At 34.2% G+C, this 9092-nt stretch overlaps 1 long non-coding RNA gene across 2 annotated transcripts; it reads right to left on the bottom strand.

Moving 5' to 3' along the window:
• Positions 1 to 1312: 1312 nt before the first annotated feature.
• Positions 1313 to 8852, bottom strand: LOC110927942. 2 transcript variants are annotated; one of them, XR_004889366.1, is made up of 4 exons: positions 8723 to 8852; positions 8103 to 8159; positions 2142 to 2198; positions 1313 to 1635 (listed from the first exon to the last, which is right to left on the bottom strand). It is a non-coding gene; the product is annotated as an uncharacterized LOC110927942 (long non-coding RNA). The 2 variants fall into 2 exon arrangements; XR_002586019.1 differs by lacking the exon at positions 8723 to 8852 and adding an exon at positions 8552 to 8569.
• Positions 8853 to 9092: the final 240 nt, after the last annotated feature.

Genomic DNA, 9092 nt, shown 5'->3' with positions numbered 1-9092 from the left:
ACACAAATTCGTGATCACCTAAGCTTAGGGATCATAAGGTATGTCAATTTTTTGATATTTATGAAGTTGAGATTTTTGATGAACTTATGAAAATCGAAATTCAAGCTCGAATGCTTGATGTTTGGGTGAAACTAGGATGAATCCATGTTCAGAAAACGAACCCTAGTAGAAAACTTGCTGAATTAGTATTAAACACTAGGGATTCGATGATTACCCATATGTGTGATAAGTGAGTTTTATGGTATTATGATGAACACTTGAAAAGTGGTGATAACTATGTGAAATTTGATGATATGATAAAAGTTCTAGATGTTGTTCATGTACACTAGACATAGAAGCTCGATTTTTGATGTTAAAGCTTGGTTAAAATGTTAGTCAAGAACTAGATAAAAGATGTATAAAAATCTTGCCCGCTAAGTGTTTGTTAAAATGCCTAAGTGAAATTGCGCGTCTACTCGGTTGTAAGTAGAACTAGATTAGATTAGGTATCCGGAGGAATGCCTAATAACATGATGAAACGGGTTTCACTTATAGATGAAAACCCGTAGATTTTATGTAATGAATGAATAAAGTGTCTTTGATAAGTGGGAGCTAGGTTAACTTGATGTTAATAATAGCATGAACATGGATAGAAAAGTAGTTTAAAACGGTAGCATCATTATAATGTCTACCGGATAATTAACGAGATCTCCTAAATGAGTTATTGAATGCAAATATGCATTTCATACGATTAAGGGTAATTGACTTTTAAAAGTCAAATTCACCAATGATAAGGTCGAATAATAATTTCGATGTAAAACACGTAAGATGGAATAGTCGTAATTAAAAATGACTAATTTAACCGTCTTACGAATTATGCTGCTAGTTTGACGCTTAACGAGCTAGGTGGAGGCTTAGGAAAGAAGCGGGTCAAACGGATTGAGTACGCGGAAAAGAGCATAACCGGATGCAAGGTAAGTGAAACTTACATCTTTTGTAGAATACGTGCTTGTTCTAAAATCACTTATATGATAAGGATAATATTTAAGGTATGGTTCCCGACGCGACACGATACGGGTCAGAAACATACCAGAACGATGAAAAACCATGACTATTGGTAAAAAGGGTGAAAAATGTAAATTGTCATTTGAATGACATATTTAAAACAAGTTTTGAATGGCTACTTTATAAGTATGCCTAAACGAGTAAAGAGGGTAAACTGGTGATTTTAATCACGTGTGAATGATAAAAGTCGAAGCTTTCAACGACGCCAAGGGACATAAATGAAACGCCCACTTTTTCACATTCGAAAAAGATAAATACAACATACTAATTTTAACAAAAATTGGGCATGACCCGTTCGTACTATAAGCAATTCCCTGCTTTTAACAATCACTATTCAAACTAAATTCTACGACACGTTTCAAAAGACATAAAAGTTGTAACCATACAAGATTCCATCAAAAGCATTTTGTCCGAACTACCAAAATAAGATTTAAAATTCTAACTTACCTACAAAACATCCTAGACATAAATTTAACATTTACATTATGAAAGTGTTTTGACCCATTTACAAAGACAACTTTAACCGGAAGCGCATAAAGGGCGATGTGGTGTGTTCGATCCAAGCTCGCCATTACCAAGAGTGAGATTCACCTACATCCATAACACAAACTTACAAGTTAGTTCGGTTAAAACATATTACTAATACAATTTGCTTTTCATCATTATTTGACCCGTTACCGGGTCACTATATCTTTACATCTTTTCCTTCGAACTTTTCATATGACAATTTCGTTTAACGGATATAGCACCATCTTAGTTTCCATCATCATCAATCATCCTACTTTATCCGACCCGTTCTCACGGATCATACTTATTCTTACTTTTCAATTTTTCCATACTTCACTAGCTATCTTAACTTCATAACAATTTCATCTTACTTGACCCGTTTAACTACGGGTCAGACGTCACCAAGAACATCTCATACTCATACTTTAGACCCATTTGTACGGGTCGTCAATAGACTTTTCCCCTTTTCTACTAACAATTCGCATTAAGACATTTCACTATAAATTTCCGCATAAAACAACGAACAATTATTTATATGAGAACTAACACAAAATCTACATTCTACATGAGCGAAGTTCATATGAACTTACCGGAGTCGTGCGCTCCTATTGCCTTTGCTTGGTTTGATTCCCCTCCTTTCTTCGACCCTATAAGGTGCATCACATACGCGTTTAGCTTTCGCGTTATACATCACTTACGCACATTTACAACATTTACCATAATGTTCATTACTCACATTTATTTTTCATATCATCATTAGATCATCAATACTTCAATTTCTCATGTTCATACATAACCAATTCAACTCAAGCATTTCATCGAACACATGGCGTGCGTACTATCTATAAAACATGATGTACAAGTAATTATAGTATATTCATCCTAAATTCATCAATGGATTAACCTAATCTTTCACAATCAATATCATAATCATACTACATATGATTCATATCAAATTACCCATCTAAACACCTTCTATAACACGAGTTTAATATCCACATTTCACAATTTATCCATAAACTTTACTAAACCTCATTACCTTACAATTTCAAGTGGGTTTTACCCCAAACTACTAATACAATCAAAATAGCACATAATATAACCTCTATATGATCATATCATGTAACATTCATGTTAATTCACACACTTAATCACGGATTACACATAACCCGTTTCATCAAACATCACCAAATCATGAAATTAAACTTACTTGTTGTCAAGAATACTTAGGAGATCAAAGTTCCTTGCTCATGCATTGCAAATTCAGCCTTAAACCCCTTTAATTTGATGATTATTTTGCTAGGTTTTTGAGGAAAAAGGTTTCCCCTGACCTCTCTCTCTCGATCGCACATACCCAAGGCCAAACACTGAAGAATTTTCTTTTTATCAAACTTTATTCCTTATTTACACATCCAGCCCTTTATCTTTTTTTTTTTGTGTTTCATATTAGTTAACTTCATTTGGTTAACTTCATATTAGTTAACTTTATTCCTTACATTCCCATACTAACTTGGTTACTTTTCTTTTGGTTAACATCATTTACATAAAAGGGTTTAAACTTACTATTATTTATAAAACTTTCAAAATGGTAAAATCTATAATTACCATTCTTTATCGTTAAAGCATCACGATTAAAATATTATACTATGACATACGAAATTTGGGGTGTTACAAGTCTACCCCCCTTAAAGAAGGTTTCGTCCCCGAAACCTGAATACATACATTCTGACGAGTTTATCTGTATCCCTTCGTAATTACATACCTCGAACTTCGATAACATGCTTTCATTCGATCATCCCTCGTGATGAATCGGTCGTTACTACTCTAAACTTATCTAATACATTTGGTAATTCAATCTTGTATGAATCAAAACGATCCTATTACATTATTTCATTATTATCATTCAATTGTTCAAGTTGATTTCTTAAAACTTATCTGTCAGATTATTCATTCCCGCATACCTCTAACATCTACTTAGGGGAAATAATTATCATAATATTCATACTTGTTCATTCCTATTCATTCATATTAAATCACAAATCAAACATCATTCATAGTTTCTAACTATTTAGTTTCTACATACTCCCCATCCTTCCAAGGCCAATATAAAGCAAAATTTCTTTCATGTCCTTTGCTTGATAGTTATTTTCATACTTTTCTTGCAATACCTTTGTATAATCTTTACCCGAGACCAATATTTCTTCCACTGATGATCTATCATAACTACATAGTTAACCACAACTTAATGTATACGTTTATACAAATCGTGTACATACTATCCTGCTCTAACCTCTTTACTGTCTATCCCTAGGTTACAAGGGCCATCATAAGTCTTTAATCACGCTATCAATATGATCGTGTAATCAATACTTACATTTGAGCAATTCATATTACACTCTACCACGTAGGGTTGTTTTATAATACGAACCAAGAATCATGCGTATAAAAACCTTAACCCTCGAACATTTCTTTAGAGGTTTATCTTCTAATAATTCCTCACATACGATAGGGAACTCGACAGAGGGTAAGAGTTATTCAAATATCCATTCAAATATTCATCATATTTTACATTCCACTCAACCCCTCTTTATGTAACATTCCTCCTCTAACAGTTACACATTCTTATATTTTCACTCTAGCTTCCTTCGACGTTAACCTTTCACATTTTCCTTACAGTTCTTTCTAATTATTCTAAATTTAGCATACTAAGTGTGTACCCCGCTTTCTTAACAGTTTCTCGCTTTTCTTTCCTTTCTATTACCCATTTTCCGATATGTGGGTCGACTCTTACCATCTTTCCATCATGACATTTCAAGATATCTAATAACCATACTTTATGATAAACAAGAATTTAGAGCCGCCATTATTTCTGTATTGATATGAAGATTATAATTTATTTACTAGCATTATGAGTCATCTACTTCTGCCTTCCACGTTACTAACCATACTTGTTCCTTACTATGCCGTTAGAAACAATAATGCTCACCGTGAGCCTACTACTTGATTTCTCTATTATTAATATCATCATTCTTTCTAGTCACCCCCTCTTGTGATGTAAAAACTTTGGCTACTAAAGTATGTGTGTATACATATACATATACTTGCCTCAACATTTAGTGACTCTATTACTATTAGTTGCTTGTTAATCCATTCCTACAGTATGGACTAATTCGCACAATTGTACTTCCTTATTGATTTTAGACATACTTGTTATCATTTTACAATTTCTTACAAAAATCTCTATCCTCGTCAGTGCATTAAATCATCCATTTAGGTCTTAGCCCGTTATTCATTTTAGTCCTCATAAGTCGATCATCACATGCTTAATACGCAACGTGTTCGGAGCATACTTCTTTGATCATAATCCTATTACCTCAACATCTTTCTATGTATATATCTATATATATATAATTACTTATACCGTTACATGTTACCACATTTGTCATATATTTTACTTTTACTCGTATATCCCGCTTAGGTCTACGACGATTAACTATCAACATATCCCTACTCATATTCCCACAACCAGCGGCAACATATCTCACATACGTTCACATACGCATCATTTTTATATATATATATATATATGTATGTGTGTCCTTTTTGTCCTACATTTACTTGACCAACCAGGCTATCTGTGCCACTTACTTGTTATGTTTATACTTATCTTTAGTTAGGTGAAGAAAAAGCATCTCCTCGGTTGCTATCATACTTTCCTTTCCACTTAACGAGTCTACAACCCTTTCTTAAGGCTCTATCCGTGCTCACCAGATAATTATCTTCCTTTAAAATTTTAATTCTACTAACATTTACTTTTTGTTTGACAAAGTTTTCATCCTTAGGGCCATACTATACTCGAAATTCCATCATCCTTTCATGTTCAATATTTTCTAAGCTTAATCGTAATTATCATTCTTACCTTTCATTACATTCTAGGACCATACCATCCTCTTCCGTAATCATTGCTTTTATTCCTTCCTACCGTGTCATTTCTTATCGTTTGTATTCCCTTCGTCCGTCATCTACCTTAAGGATTTTCTACATTCATTACTTCATATACTTTCCATGTCATCTTAAGTTACATTAATACATTCATATTCATAATCATATTTCAATAACTTTCATTCCACTTGTACATCATCATCAATATCGGTCACGATAGGCCACATCATGCATGCCTTTCGTTCATAGGGGAATAGAATCCCTCATCCTTCTTACTTACTTTCTCGCGCCATCCGCTACTCAGAACATATTTTATTAACAATTTTTTTTTTGCTAGGTGTTAACGGTCCTTTATGGCCACACCACATATCTCTCATTATAGGGTTGATAAACCCAACTAGAACTTCATTCACAACCTTCTAATCATATACATTCTTACTTCGAAACATTTCGACATGACCCGGTTGACATTTAGAAGATCCTAATTATTATAGGTTGCATTTTCAGAAACTTAACGAAACTATTGGTTTTGCCTTAAAAATGTTCTACAACATAGTTTAGGAAATATGTTAATATGCCTAACATATTTCTATGACTTTCATTCTCATACTTATTACACATTCGTTTTTTTATACACTTTTCACTTCGTTATATGTTACTTCATGTTATCATGCTTACGTCTTATTGACCTTTGTCCTTTTAATTATGGTTACCATGCTTTTATTTCGTAATTTCGGGTGTTAATAGCCACTTAGCGACCATACCGCATTCCTTTCATCATCCTTGGTGTTAACGGCTACTTCGTGCCCACACCGCATACCATTCATCATTCGTGGTGTTAACGGTCATTTCGTGACCACACCGCATACCATTCATCATAGGGCATCATCCTTACCATCATTATTGGTAATATCATTATCATCGTCATTTACACTCACTGCGTCGGCCATCTACATTTACATACTTTATAAAATATCGTATCATTCATTCCTTTATCATTCATGCATTATTGGCTTTCAATAATTCATTCCCGTAGGTCATAAAACCATACTATCCTTCATTACGAACATTCTAGACATGTTATTCGAAACATACATTCATTCCTACACTTACTTCATATTCATTCGTTCTTTAACTAATAGCTTTCATGTTATTCAACTTATATTCATGGTTTTATAAACATTTAGGGGCTTTTTCTAAGTTTAACAAAGGTCCGGAGCTGAATTGGAGGCCACGAAATAACAAAGAAAACAAATCAGCAAAAGTGAACCGGGAAGGGGCGTCGCCGACGGCACTGGGCCGCGTCGCCGACGCACCCCACAATGTTGCGTCGCTGTACTTTGCGCGTAGACAGGAAATTAGGCCGTCGGGACTCCCAGGTGCGTCGCCGACGCCATAGGGGGTCGTCGCCGACGGGTCGTCTAACCTGCAAACGCTGATTTCTCTTATTTTTACCCACATACTTCATTCCCAAGCCCCGGTATGACCCGAAAAGGTTCCGTGATGTTCCGAAACCTCCCGCAACATCCCGTAATGTTACAACCCAGGTTATTCTATTAAGTTAACTATAAACCCCTTCCCATTTCTAACCATAAGCATAATCAAAATTTACAATTTACTTACTTGCATAGCGCTTCGGAACGAACACACCTCCATACGAGCTTTCGGTTTGAGTTCAAGCATTTTAACTCTAATACTTGAATCTCTCAAACCTCGGCTCTGATACCAACTTGAAACGCCCACTTTTTCACATTCGAAAAAGATAAATACAACATACTAATTTTAACAAAAATTGGGCATGACCCGTTCGTATTATAAGCAATTCCCTGCTTTTAACAATCACTATTCAAACTAAATTCTACGACACGTTTCAAAAGACATAAAAGTTGTAACCATACAAGATTCCATCAAAAGCATTTTGTCCGAACTACCAAAATAAGATTTAAAATTCTAACTTACCTACAAAACATCCTAGACATAAATTTAACATTTACATTATGAAAGTGTTTTGACCCATTTACAAAGACAACTTTAACCGGAAGCGCATAAAGGGCGATGTGGTGTGTTCGATCCAAGCTCGCCATTACCAAGAGTGAGATTCACCTACATCCATAACACAAACTTACAAGTTAGTTCGGTTAAAACATATTACTAATACAATTTGCTTTTCATCATTATTTGACCCGTTACCGGGTCACTATATCTTTACATCTTTTCCTTCGAACTTTTCATATGACAATTTCGTTTAACGGATATAGCACCATCTTAGTTTCCATCATCATCAATCATCCTACTTTATCCGACCCGTTCTCACGGATCATACTTATTCTTACTTTTCAATTTTTCCATACTTCACTAGCTATCTTAACTTCATAACAATTTCATCTTACTTGACCCGTTTAACTACGGGTCAGACGTCACCAAGAACACCTCATACTCATACTTTAGACCCATTTGTACGGGTCGTCAATAGACTTTTCCCCTTTTCTACTAACAATTCGCATTAAGACATTTCACTATAAATTTCCGCATAAAACAACGAACAATTATTTATATGAGAACTAACACAAAATCTACATTCTACATGAGCGAAGTTCATATGAACTTACCGGAGTCGTGCGCTCCTATTGCCTTTGCTTGGTTTGATTCCCCTCCTTTCTTCGACCCTATAAGGTGCATCACATACGCGTTTAGCTTTCGCGTTATACATCACTTACGCACATTTACAACATTTACCATAATGTTCATTACTCACATTTATTTTTCATATCATCATTAGATCATCAATACTTCAATTTCTCATGTTCATACATAACCAATTCAACTCAAGCATTTCATCGAACACATGGCGTGCGTACTATCTATAAAACATGATGTACAAGTAAGTATAGTATATTCATCCTAAATTCATCAATGGATTAACCTAATCTTTCACAATCAATATCATAATCATACTACATATGATTCATATCAAATTACCCATCTAAACACCTTCTATAACACGAGTTTAATATCCACATTTCACAATTTATCCATAAACTTTACTAAACCTCATTACCTTACAATTTCAAGTGGGTTTTACCCCAAACTACTAATACAATCAAAATAGCACATAATATAACCTCTATATGATCATATCATGTAACATTCATGTTAATTCACACACTTAATCACGGATTACACATAACCCGTTTCATCAAACATCACCAAATCATGAAATTAAACTTACTTGTTGTCAAGAATACTTAGGAGATCAAAGTTCCTTGCTCATGCATTGCAAATTCAGCCTTAAACCCCTTTAATTTGATGATTATTTTGCTAGGTTTTTGAGGAAAAAGGTTTCCCCTGACCTCTCTCTCTCGATCGCACATACCCAAGGCCAAACACTGAAGAATTTTCTTTTTATCAAACTTTATTCCTTATTTACACATCCAGCCCTTTATCTTTCTTTTTTTTTTGTGTTTCATATTAGTTAACTTCATTTGGTTAACTTCATATTAGTTAACTTTATTCCTTACATTCCCATACTAACTTGGTTACTTTTCTTTTGGTTAACATCATTTACATAAAAGGGTTTAAACTTACTATTATTTATAAAA

The sequence above is a fragment of the Helianthus annuus genome, chromosome 3, assembly GCF_002127325.2.
Source record: "Helianthus annuus cultivar XRQ/B chromosome 3, HanXRQr2.0-SUNRISE, whole genome shotgun sequence".
NCBI classification, from domain to species: Eukaryota; Viridiplantae; Streptophyta; class Magnoliopsida; order Asterales; family Asteraceae; genus Helianthus; species Helianthus annuus.
Note: the sequence above shows the minus strand (reverse complement) of the source record. Positions and strands in the feature narration are given on the sequence as shown.